Here is a 13071-nt window from a genome sequence, read left to right as displayed (position 1 = left end):
TCGGCAAGGTTCCTTGTGGTCTATTACGTAGCTCCGTAGCTAATTAACCCATTTGGTTTTCCAAATTTTTCAGTGTTGTTGCTTGGCTTTGGATCACAGTGTCATTCCTTGCATGTACACTTTCAACAAGTTCTGCAAACTATTTGATGCCTCAGCTTGAGGTGGTTTTAGAGCTTGCTGATTAAACCCTTGAGATTGGTTGGGACTTTGCTGCAATAAGTTGTTGTTCGGTCTATTTTCTTGGTTGTTCCAAGAAAATTTAGGATGATTATGCCATGAAGGATTGTAGATGTAACACCCCAAACCTGGCCTAAGAGTTATGGCTGAATCTGGCGGTGTCACATTGAGGTGTTAAGCGAAAATTGAACTCGTTGGTAAAAATTCGTTTCTAGGTTTGAAAACCCCTTTATTATTATTTAACAAATCATCTAGTCAAAAATGTTTACCTTGTTATCTACTATTGTTATAAAAGGTTGATCTAAAATCACGGAAGCTTTTGAAAGCTCTAATGTTTAAATTTTGTGTCTTTGAAAACAGTAATTATTTTGAAAATTCATCTTCTGCTAAACTAGCAGTTTAAAATAAGTAAGCCAAAGCCCAACTAAAAATTTAAACAAACATAAATGGCCTTATTACATAAACAAAACCCAACACAAAATTTAATTTTAAATAAAAGAAAGTGTAGCACAGCTGCAGTTGTGAGGCCACCTTAGAGTCCCTCACAACACCGACCCGCCTACAACTAGGGATTACCTGTACAATTAAACAGAGGGGTGAGTTTACGAAAACTCAGTTTGTAATCCCCGAACAAGAAAACAGTCAATTAAACAGTAGATAAATACAGTTTGGGCCTGAGCCCGTTACAGTAACAGTCCAGTTTAGTGTGGGCCTAAGCCCTTTCCCGTAACAGTAAACGATTGGGCTTGAGCCCATCACAAAGCCAGTAATCAATAGGGCCTTTGTCGAATTTTAGTAATATTATCATTGGGGCCTTGGCCCATAACAATAAAAGATATCATTCATGCAGTGAACAGTCTGTAATACCATTAATTGATGCAGTAACAATACAAAATCATTAATCAGTGCAGATATGCAGTTAGAAATCCTACCCAATCCAGCCTCTACACACCACTACGTCCCGCCAAACACACTATGTGGGGATAAAATCGACCCACCCAGCCAGACACACCAAGATTAGCACCGGTTGCGACACTAAACAATATTGCAGCAAAGTTGTCAGTAAAATAAACGGCATATAGCCATCAGTAGGTCCACAGTCGTCTTGGGCGACTTGTGCAACCTTATCTGTACGGTACACTTTCTCCAAATAAAACAACCCATCCTCATCCAATATATCGTGGCATAATATCATACGTGTATGCAAAATGTCATGCTCAATCATAGTCATACATATCATAGAGCAAATCAGTCATACATAACATAAAGCCATAACAGTCATTTCATCTCCTAGAGGTATAATAGTCATTTTACCCTATAGGGGTATTTTGATCATGTTAGCCTATGGGAGTATTTCAGTTATTCTACCCTATGAGGGTATTTCGGTCATTTTACCCTATGGGGGTATTCCAGTCATTTTATCCTATGGGGGTATTTCAGTCATTTTAGCCTATGGGGGTATTTCAGTTAGTCTACCCTATAAGGGTATTTCGATCATTTTACCTTATAGGGGTATTCCGATTATTTTATCCTATGGGGGTATTTCGGTCATTTTACCCTATGAGGGTATTTCGATCATTTTACCACATGAGGGTATTTCAGTCATTTTACCCTATGGAGGTATTTCGGTCATTCTACCCTATGGGGGTATTTTGGTCATTTTACCCTATGGAAGTATTTTGGTCATAACAGTGTGAATGGGCCCAAGGCCCATTACTCGACTCAAGTGGGCCCACACGCTCATGCGGCCCATTCAACCCAGATTTTGCCACGGTTATGAGATCTACACAAGTCCAAAATTTTCCACAAGTCGTGGATTTCATTCGTGGGGGCCCACAAGTCCATTGAGCCCACATGGCCCATTTTGGCCCAACGTGACCCATTACGGTCTAAGCCCATGGAAATGCTCATGGAGGCCTCTACAGCTTATGACCCATTGATTCGCATGTTTGGCTTTCCACATGAGCGATCACACACTCGTGTGGGCTCAATGCCATATTTCGACTTTTGACGTTTTACAATTACACTGGGGTGGTTACGCACCTGATGCGATTTGCAGATTCCCTTTGTTCCAAACACTCTTATTTTGAAAATCAATGATCATCGTACCCTTGGTTCCCAAGCAGTATGCCAATCGACCTCGACCACCACCAGTTACGAATGGAAGCAATGCAGGTTGGAGAAAACGACGAAAACCTTGAAAACCTCGTCGATCTCCTCATCGAGAACAAGGAACAAATGAGATGATATATATCTCTTCACAACAAAAACCTCCCCAAATCCCAATATTCTCTCCTCAATTCTCTCTATGACCAGTTCAAACTCCATTTAGCAGTATTTCAATCCAACTCTACCACCCACACGAATTAGGCAGCAAAATAAATACTCCCTTTTTGATGCGCCACCACTCAAACCTTAGACCCCATGTACACTCCACACGCCCCTTAACACTAGACCAATAACTCCTTTGTATCATATTTTAACCACAATAATTTAAGAACCTACTATCTAGATCCAAGGATTTTATTCACTTAAAATAAAAATTTTGCATAAGCCAAGGCTTGAACCCTTAACTTTTCAGACACTTCCAAACACTCCTAAATCACTTAACCACTGAAGCAGACATTCATTTATGTCACTTCCTTGCATAACTAAATATTTATGTGCAGTCTCCTAACTGTTCCCTTATTCAAAACCTATTTCTTCAAGGCCCAATATTAGGGGTGTTACAGTAGAAGTTGGATTGGGGTTCTTGTCCACTCCTATTTTGATATTAGTTCCCTACATAGTACACTGACTCAGGATTTGATGGACAATTCTCAAAAGAATGACCTCCCCCACAGTACACACAAGAAACTACTTCAAACGACTTGGTGGCTGAGTTGCAGAATTATTAGTACTATTAGCGGTTAACTGTTTTATCATAGAGGAAATAGATGATACCAGAGCTGATAATGAAGTGAGGGCGTCAACTTCATGAACTTCGGCTACACGTCTTCCTAAAGCTATTTGATTTGTTGGCCATTAATAGTTATTACCCGCGATCCTCTTGGTGATCTCATAAGCCTTATTATAAGACTTAGACAAAATTGCACCATTCGCGGAAGCATCTACCATCAATCTTGTATGTGCATTGAGACCATTATAGAATGTCTCCAACTGGATATAATGAGAAATCCCATGATGAGGACACTTACGAAGTAACTCATTGAATCACTCCCAAGCCTCATACAAAGACTCGCCATCCAATTGTTGGAAAGTTGTTATCTTGTTCCTTAACTTAGCGTTTTTTCTAGGTGGGAAATACTTAACCAAAAAGTTGTTATCTCGATCTCGCAATGAGTACAAAAACAACTTCAACCTTAGTGCGTCTTCAGTCACACTGGCTTTCGTGTGAGGTAACAAGGACGTGTCAGGTTTGAAACAATTAAATCGTTATGCCACCTTCAATTTAATCGGGTCAGGATCCAAATTGAGCATGCACATTTCAATTATGTGTTCATTAGCCGTCGTCTGGTTAGGATCGCTCAGCTAATTCAGGGGCATTTCAATCACGTATGAACGAAATACAAACTTGATTTTAATTGACAACATGATCGATTGAGGCACAAACATTATAAGCATAAATCAAATAAATATTATTTAATCAAAGCAACCATCCTAGCTTAAATAAAATTAAGCTAACATTGTTTCAAACAAGAACAAAGAAGACATAGCAAACATCTTTATATTAAATTAAAGAAAAGGAAGATTAAACCCAATTCAGAGTGGCTATCACCTAAGACTCTGACTGACGAGGCTATTTCGTTCCTTTGCTTTGCTTCTTTGTTGATGACTCTCCAAGGTGGCCGACCAAGGGTTCTTTAAGAGGCTTAATTGCTAAAATCTCTATGAAGAGATCATGCTAGGTGTGGGAATGGAAAAGGCTAAGAGAAGGAAAAGAGAGAGAGATGAATGATGAGAATGAATGAGGAATGATTGAGGGATGATGAATGGGATGATGAATGAAGGAATGAGAGGGTCTTACTTATAGGTAAGGAGAGGGGGATAGTTTGCTAAAAATAGTGGATGTTAACCTCTTGAAATCTCCTCAAATTGTGGCTGGCCATGCTTAGTGGCTTTTGACTTAATTTTTTTTTATTTTAAGCAATTTTGGATACCACACAACTCAGGACTGAGACTCGGTCAATCCTAAATCTTAGGACAAATCTCTAATTTCTTCAACACTGTAAGGACCTTGTGTAATTAAACCAAAGGATTGTTTAAATGGACAACCATGTGTAGCCGAATATTGGGTTGACTTGGTCTCAAAATTTGGACGGTTTTGTAATCCAGCAAAGCTATCAGACCTATCCAGAATAAATCAACAAGTTAGAGGACCAAAGAATAAAATTTATCCAATTTAATTAATTAATTAAAACCCAAATTATTAATGAAATATTTTAAAATGAATTATTAAATATAATTTTATATTTTATTATTTAATTTAATCATGCATGGCCCACTTTATGTCTTAAAAATATAATATATTCAAATTAATATAAAATAAGCCATTTATTGCATGAAAACTATATAATAAATCATAAAATCACATTTTAATAATTTATATGTCCTAATTTCATATTTTCACATATTTCATTTATTTATTAGACAATTACTTAGTTTTAACAACTAATTTAAGTAAAAAGGTGATAAATTACATAGGAAAAATCCTATATATTTTTCCGTTTACAGGCAGATCTAGAGAACATGGATGACTATCATTCCATTTATTTGCATTTAAGGTTGGTGTTGGAAAAATCCAATTAAGAAAATGATTTATAATTACAGTGGAAGTTTAAAAATTTTCAAACTGAGCCGGTTTGTGATATTTATAACAATAAACTTTTACCGAAAAGTACATGAGCTTTGTGCGAGATAGATTCAGGTTGATCCTAGCTTTCAACCGAACAATCTTCTTCGCTATCCGCATACCACAAATTGCATCGAGTGTTGACTTGAGCAACATGAACCAAACATAGAATAAGAAACAATTTTATTACTTTCAGTAGGAAAGTAATTCTATCAATAGAAATTTATAAGTAAATAAATAACATTTATTTCTAGCAGAATAATGATAACTCAATAATCAATAAATGTATGTATTAGGTCAACCGATGTTATCTATTTATATGGAGAGATAGAAGAATTCTAGTTAAGTAAGGCTTAAACAAATAATATTATTTAAATAGAAAATAGTCTCCTAGTCCAACTAGGAGAGAGGTGGGTGGGACACCCTAATAAATATTATTAGGGTTGTTGTCCCTCACTTGTCATATGAGGGGAATAGAGTTTCTCATGTATTGGGTCCAATTATATGTGTTATCTAGACTTTTAACCCAACACTATAATTTAATCCAACCCAATACTTGTTTTCTATTTTCTCAAAATAAATACTAATTAATTAAATTAATTTCCCAATTAAATAATTTTCTTAACCTGACTCTAATTCTGTTAAAGTCATGACAACTTTACCATAAAAGCATTTATGAGGAAATATATTTATCTTTTCTTATTCAACGGATTCATAATGACTAATTAATTTAATTCCATTTTTAAAATTTAATTATTTAATTAAAATTTAAAAATTTTAAATTAATTATCAAGTCATTTCTATACGTAGTAAGAAAACTCGTTCATTTGTGAATGCGACCTATTTCTTTAACTTCATCATTTCCATTCATTTCTGTTCATTTGATTCTACATGCAATTCATTTTTTATTTCAACGAGCTAGAGGAGAGACCGATGACATTCCACTATAGTATTGTGACATTCCACTATAGTATTCCACTATAGTATTGTTCATTTGATGATTAAGTTCTTGCTTTTCGCTTATTAATTATAAACTTATTTAGTCACGAAGTCATTCCACTATAGTATTGTGACTGAGCTCTCTCTAATTACATACCATTATGAAAGCTACTTAATAAGTGCTCATCCAATGACCTTGTCATAAGTATGTTACCCTCATCGGATATCCTTAATCTCTTTGGGATAAATCCATTTTTCCAATATGATCCTATTTTATCTCATGCTAACCATTACATCTTCCTTCAAGAAAAGTCAATTACTATCAAATAGTAATCAAGTCATTTATCACAAAGACAAAAGTCTCGTAGCGACATCTACTTTTTATCTATCATGTAATATCGACGAGAGGATATCATTTACCTATTAGTTGAGCTATGAATTCTACTATTCTGATTGATGCTACATACTACAGAAGTCGTATACCCAAAGCACTAGCTTTTAATTCCTAATCTATTTGAAGTCAAATTTTTACTTACATCAAAGTATACAAGTCATGCATACATAGTCCATCATCCACTCAAGATTGGGGTATGTCATACTATGAACGTCACAAGTGAATAAACTCATAAATGAATCTACCATCTATTCTAGTTGGTTCATGTCTGCTGTACTGCTCACATCTATGTCTTTATCTTCTGGGAGGCATCCGTTTTGATGCTCAAGGCAAAGCATCTCTTCATTTGGACTTGATGGGCATCATATTAGTCTTTCAATTAGTTTGCTCATTTTTTATTAGACTAAGAACATGTTTAGTTTTATCTATTAATACAAGTTGTCTTTCTTATTACGATCCGACCACGTAATATCACTTAATATTAGTTAAACATTAGATAATAAGTGAGCTAATATTTTCTTTCATTTTGTTTTAGGTGCAGTTAAGGACAATATACAAAGACTATTAATGTAATCAATGAATATTTTATAAAACCAATTTGTTCGAAACATGCAAGTATAAAAAACAAATATACTACACTTAGGGCACTAGATCCAATAGCCTCTCACTTGCATTATTGAAGTAGATGAGTCATATTTCGCATTCCCATGTCCTCTATATGTTTCTCAAAACTCCTAGCTACTAGAGTCTTGGTAAATGGGCCTGCAAGGTTGTCATCTGATGCAACTTTGACTACATCCACTATTCCATCTACTACTGCCTCTCTTATAATGTGCTACTTTCTATTAATGTGTTTCATCCTGTTGTGGTTTTTGGTTCTTTGGTGTTAGCTATTGTCGCACTGTTATCACATTACAGTGTGATAATATTTTTAATCCCAGGAATGACTTCGAGATCCATAAGAAATTTTTGAAACTATTGACCTACCGTCAAATTTAGTAGTCAATTCGGGTCAATTTCGCACTTAAGGAATTTTTTCCAAACAATATAGGATTTTAATTTATGTTTTCCATATTTAGGCCTTAGGATAGAAATTTAATAAAAATAAGTGTTTATAACACTTTTTGTTGGTGCTGTGACCCAGTAGGCTGACACGGGCCTTAGGTTGTGCTACTTGGTTCAATTGAGTGTATAGGATGGAGATATAAAGACCTAATAGATGTGGAAGCAAAGGTCGAGTGATGCACAAGTTTCTCGAAATGTCAAAGCACCAAAAGAATGGCACAAGGTTGTATAAGGGTGTCGTGTCACACCACGCAAGGGGTGTGGCACGAGACAAGGCTGATGTGATGCCCAAGTATTTCGGGGTTATTTTCGCCCACATTATCAAACTTATTCAAAGACCTAGGACGTGTCGAAGAACTAATTTGGGCTATCAACACCTCTATAAATAAGACATTAGAGGCTGAATGTGATCAAGTCGTCCTAGACGCCTTCAAAAACCCTTGTAGTTTAGAAGTAGTTTTAGTTTATTTTCTTTTAGGCTTTTCATAGCTTTCTTGTTTTTCTTCTTGAATCAATTTTGATTCAAGAGCTTGTTTATTTAATTAAAGAATTAAATTTATATTTTCTTTTGCATTCATTTTATTTCTTTTTTCTAATTGAGCAATTTGCTACTCCATTCCCTATTCGATATTCAAACCATGATTATTCAATTTTCTTTTCTTCTCTAAATCAATCATTTCTTTACAAGGTTTAGTTAATTGAGAGGGAGATTATGAATAACATGAGTGGTTAAATCCTTTAGGGGAGATTAACTAGTGGATGGGGATGTGATTAACGAAGGATTTGGGGTTTCCCAATGGAGATTAGTTGGTATGAATTATGTGTTCTTAAATTGTTAGGCTTAACAACCCTAATAAGTTATGATAGGCTAGACAAGCTTGAAAGATAAGTTGAACTGAGAAAATCGCAATTTATTCTGGTTGATAAAGTGAGGTCGGAGGATAAGCGAGTGCCAACCAATCCATTAGTTAATTAGAGGCCGGGAGGTAATAATTAGTTAATCAATTACTAATCCATTCTAAAACCATAATCTGAAGTTAGTTACAAACCCTGAAGTGAGTTAATCTTACTGATAGGTTTATCGATTTAGTTCATTTGTTTATTTCTCATTATTTATTTCTTTTATTTATTTATTTTAATTCATCTTAATCTATTTTATGGTTAATCGTAATATAGGAAATAATTACTACTACTTAGACTTATTATTGTAAAAAAAATTCATTATTTATTTCATCCTCCCTTAGGTAGATCCTCGGAATACTTCCAATATTTCATTTTACAATTATATTATAATTTGACCCATGCGTTTGCAGACACTGTCGTTCTTAATTCTTATATTTTTGGTGTTATACTTAAACTATAAATGATAGTGCATTTCTAGGCGGTCAAGTTGTTGGTGCCGTTGCTGGGGAGGTTTTGACAATAAATTTTGAAAATAAAATTTTACAATTAATAAGATAAAGTAGGAACGTTACAACCTATAGATGTGATTTTAATTTTTTTTATTTTTATTTTCATTTCTGGTTATTTATGACCCAAAGCTCCAGCACTCGAATTAAACCTTACCCAGATCTAGAGTAAATACTTAGGCGTAATTATCCCACAATGAATAATGATCCACCTACGGTTATAAATTTACCCTAGGAAAATCCATTGTTCGAAAAGCCATAAAAAAAGAGAGGAAATAATCGAGAAGAAGTCCCAATGGCTTAGCGGATGTTGCATGAGTATGCCTTACCTACACTAGACACGATGCGAGGAAGCATAGAAAGACTGACAATCAACACAAATAATTTTGAACTAAAAACGACCACTATACAGATGATCCAAAACACATTGTTGTACAAAAGGAATATGGTTGAATACTATAATCAACACTTGAAGTGGTTCCTTCAACTGTGTGATACCTTCAAGTACAATGGAGTATCTGATGATGCCGTGCGTCTTTGGTTATTCTCATTCTCACTATGTGATAATGCAACCGATTGGTTGGACTAGTTAGAATCGAGATCTATCACCACATTGAACGATTTAGCAGAAAAATTTCTCTATAAGTTCTTCTCAATTAGTCAAACTATTCAACTGCGGTAAGAAATAGCCAATTTTAAACAAATTTGAAGGAGAATCCTTATACGAGGTGTGGAAGCATTTCAAAACAATGTTAAGAAAATGCTCACATCATGGACTGCAAGCATGACTCCAAATCCAATTTTTTTTACAATATTGTTGACAACCATATAAAATCCAGCCTAAACAGAGCATCCAGAGGGTCTCTCATGTTCCATACGTACAAACGAGCCTACAAAATCATTGAATATATAGCTATGAACTCGTACATATGGCCCAACGAGAGATTTATGTACAATTCTAAGCCACCGATGGTGAAAGCTATAAAGGAAGAGAACGACGATGATAAATTCAAATGAATCATTATAGAAAATCAACCATTTGGAGAAGCTCATCAAGCCAACTAAAACGGAGCCCTATTCTTAAAACCAATTGGAGGAAAGAAACTACGCAAATAATAGAGGTCAGTATCCTTATTCAAATGCCTACAATTTCGGTTGGAGAGATCATCTGAACCTCAAGTGGGAAGGTAACCAAGGAGGCGCGAATCAAGCTCAAACTCAACCGGATCCTTCTTACCAACCTCCACCAATGCAACTATGAATAATGGGTAATGACCATACTGTTTATGGTCAAATATTTGATCGACTAGAGGGGGAGATGCAAACAATAAAGAAAAACATTCAACAAGTCCAAGCAACATATGAACAACTCAAATCCCGAATGGACAACCTCTGCGACCAAATGAGTTAATTAATGGTGATGTTCCAAAAACAAAATGGCCAGATTCTCCCCAGAAACACAGAGAATAATCCTCGGAGAGATGGGAAAGAGCATGTAAAGGTAATCGTAGTACAATTAGGCAAGGAATTGAAGCTACGAATTGAACAAATCAATAAAGAGGAAAAATTTACGAAAGATATCGACGAGCCCACGAAGGAAGAGAAAACGAAACTAATGCCCAATCCTGTAATTTCAAAGAACAAAATAACGAAGGGTGTAGATGTAGGTATTCATAAGGCACGAGAACCTAAGAAATGGAAAGATCTGGAAGAGACTAAAAGCAACTGGAAGAGTCGTCATGATCGTGAGCGATGATTGAAGTCGATGGTAAAATTTAAAGAATTGTCGGACACGTTCTGTAGCACGACATAGCAGAAACCATTAAAATTCAATAAATTTGTAAAAATTTGAAAATTAGTTTTATTTTTTAGTTTATAGTTAGATGTTAAGATAGTTAGGAGGTAATTAAATGTTAGAATTAGGAGAATTGAGGTTTTCAAACATAATAGAACAAAAGGAAGCTAAACTGGGATAAAAATGGACAATTAGAGGACATTGACAAACCTTAGAGGGATAGGGACAGCGTCGTTCGCGCCATGCATAGGCCATGGCGTGACACAAGCCATTCAAGGTAAAGGTACCTAATGTTATGGTGGCACGACACGAGCACTTCAAGTGCAAAATTAGCAAAATTAAGGTGTCGCGTTGTGCCATGCACAAGCTGTGATGCAGCAAGCCTGTGTTTTCAGCCAAAATTGAGCCATTTTTAGCATAAAGCCCGTCAAAATTCCATTTATAGCCACCATTTTTAGGTAGAAGAACACACATCTAAAACACCCTAACGAGAGAAAACATCCTTTTGGAACTGTCGCACGTCTTCCCCGCCACCGAGCTTCGGTCTTTTGCATTCCCAACCTTCGGTTCACTTAAGTGTTCCACTTCTCTTCTCATTTTAGTTTCCTATTTTATTTTGTTAAAATCTATAGCGATTGAGAATTGAAGTTCGTCAATAACTACTCGAGGTATCGTGTTCTCAACTTGTTCTTTATCATTTTTATCACTTGGCTTAGTTTTTGTTTTACTTTAATTTGAAAATGGCACCAAGAAAACGGCGTTCCACTCAGGCACTGAGTAACCCGAGACCAATCGCTTCCATAATATGGAAGTTGAGTGGCTTTTCCTGTTGGATTGTCGGTACACCCTGTGGTACAGCGTAAAAATTATTTTAGCAGAATTAATCGGGTTGAAACAAGGCTAAAAAATATACCTTTCAAAACTAAAAATTGACATGTAGGGTTGTTGATAGGATTCCTTTCAGAGATGTCGATTCCAAGTCACTACAATAATGTCTTGGTCTTTATGTGATCCACCCAGTCAAAGAACAAACAACAAAATTCTCTTAAACTTTTCAAAGAGAATTTTCAAGAACGGCTACTAGACCTTTTGAGTCGTGTGTTTTTGTTGTTGGTAACCCTAACACATCAGGGATTCATATTCCTTTTATTTTTCTTTGATATCACATTTTAGGAAAAAACGAGATTATTCCCTTATTTTTAGAGAAACAAATGGAAAGTCAAAATAAAAATTATATTATTTCCTAAAGAATATCCATTTCCATGTCCTTTTATATTTTAACCGAAATTATTATAATTGTTTATATTAATAATTTCAATAAAATATATTCAATAAATATTTTGTATGAACTAATATCAATCAAAATTTGCATGCTTGAAAGTCCAACATACATTATTCAATATTCACAACCAGTGGCCTATTTTCCAATTAAAGTCCAAGCACCATACAAAAATATTTTTGAAATTTTCTTAAAAAATGAAAGAAAAACAAGAAAACATGGAATGAAATTATGTACATCCCCCCACACTTAAATTACATATTGGCCCCAATGTTTATGGCCCAAACAAAAGGTTAGAAGGTGATCGGACTTCCCTGAATGGTGTGACAGTTCATGATCACTAGCTAGGGTTGTCCACCTTCACATTTAAGCTCGAAACGGTAGTGTAATCTTTGAATGGATGGCTGCATAGAAAAACAAACAAACACACAAAGAAAATTATGCAAGAAAATAAAAAAATAAGAATAAAACAAGAACAAGTCTAAAACCCGTCCAAAAATAAGTACACTAGTTATTTAGTTACATTCCGCATAAAAATAAAAATATGAAAAAAATGCAACTAAGGGTATCCATCAGAGTCAGTCTCCGATTCTACAATCTTCTTTCCTTTTCCCTTCCCAGAAATCTTCTTATAGGTCCAAATAGGTGGTCGACGGTGCGACTCATCTTCACTAGGGCAGTGAAAGACTACCCCTTAGTGGAGGGGAGCTTAGGAGAGAACACCGCCTCAAAATCATCAACATATGCTGCAGGGTCATCACCATCATCATCATCATCATCTTCTTCTTCTTATTCTTTATTCCCTTTGTCTTTTTGGGTGGATTTGAATCTTGACTTCACTAGCCAGTGCAGATTTGGCATCTCGTACCTAGCAGCATAATGGTCTACATACAGTTTCATCACCTCTATCATCTAAGTGTTGTATCATATCATCTCTAGCAACTTGTTGAGTTGTATTTGTGTACCTCCAGAATCCATCTTGGAAGCGACTTTCTTTGGGAAGGCTGAAGACATCTCTATTTTGTGTTTGCGGTACTGATTCCACTGTTGAATTTGCTTTCGTTGTAACTCACAAAACTGGAGGAGCATGGAGTTGCCAATTATGCTCTGCGTAGGGTAATGGAAATGCTCAGTCAATTCCATTGCCACCCCCGCTTTACG

At 35.5% G+C, this 13071-nt stretch overlaps 1 non-coding gene across 1 annotated transcript; it reads left to right on the top strand.

Moving 5' to 3' along the window:
• Positions 1 to 3352: 3352 nt before the first annotated feature.
• LOC128032659 (small nucleolar RNA R71) lies at positions 3353 to 3459 on the top strand. Its single transcript, XR_008188909.1, has one exon. It is a non-coding gene; the product is annotated as a small nucleolar RNA R71 (small nucleolar RNA).
• The last annotated feature ends 9612 nt before the right edge of the window (positions 3460 to 13071 follow it).

This window comes from Gossypium raimondii, chromosome 1 (genome assembly GCF_025698545.1).
Source record: "Gossypium raimondii isolate GPD5lz chromosome 1, ASM2569854v1, whole genome shotgun sequence".
Classification (NCBI taxonomy): Eukaryota; Viridiplantae; Streptophyta; class Magnoliopsida; order Malvales; family Malvaceae; genus Gossypium; species Gossypium raimondii.
The sequence above is the reverse complement of the archived record's forward strand: the minus strand, read 5'-3'. Positions and strand labels throughout refer to the sequence as shown.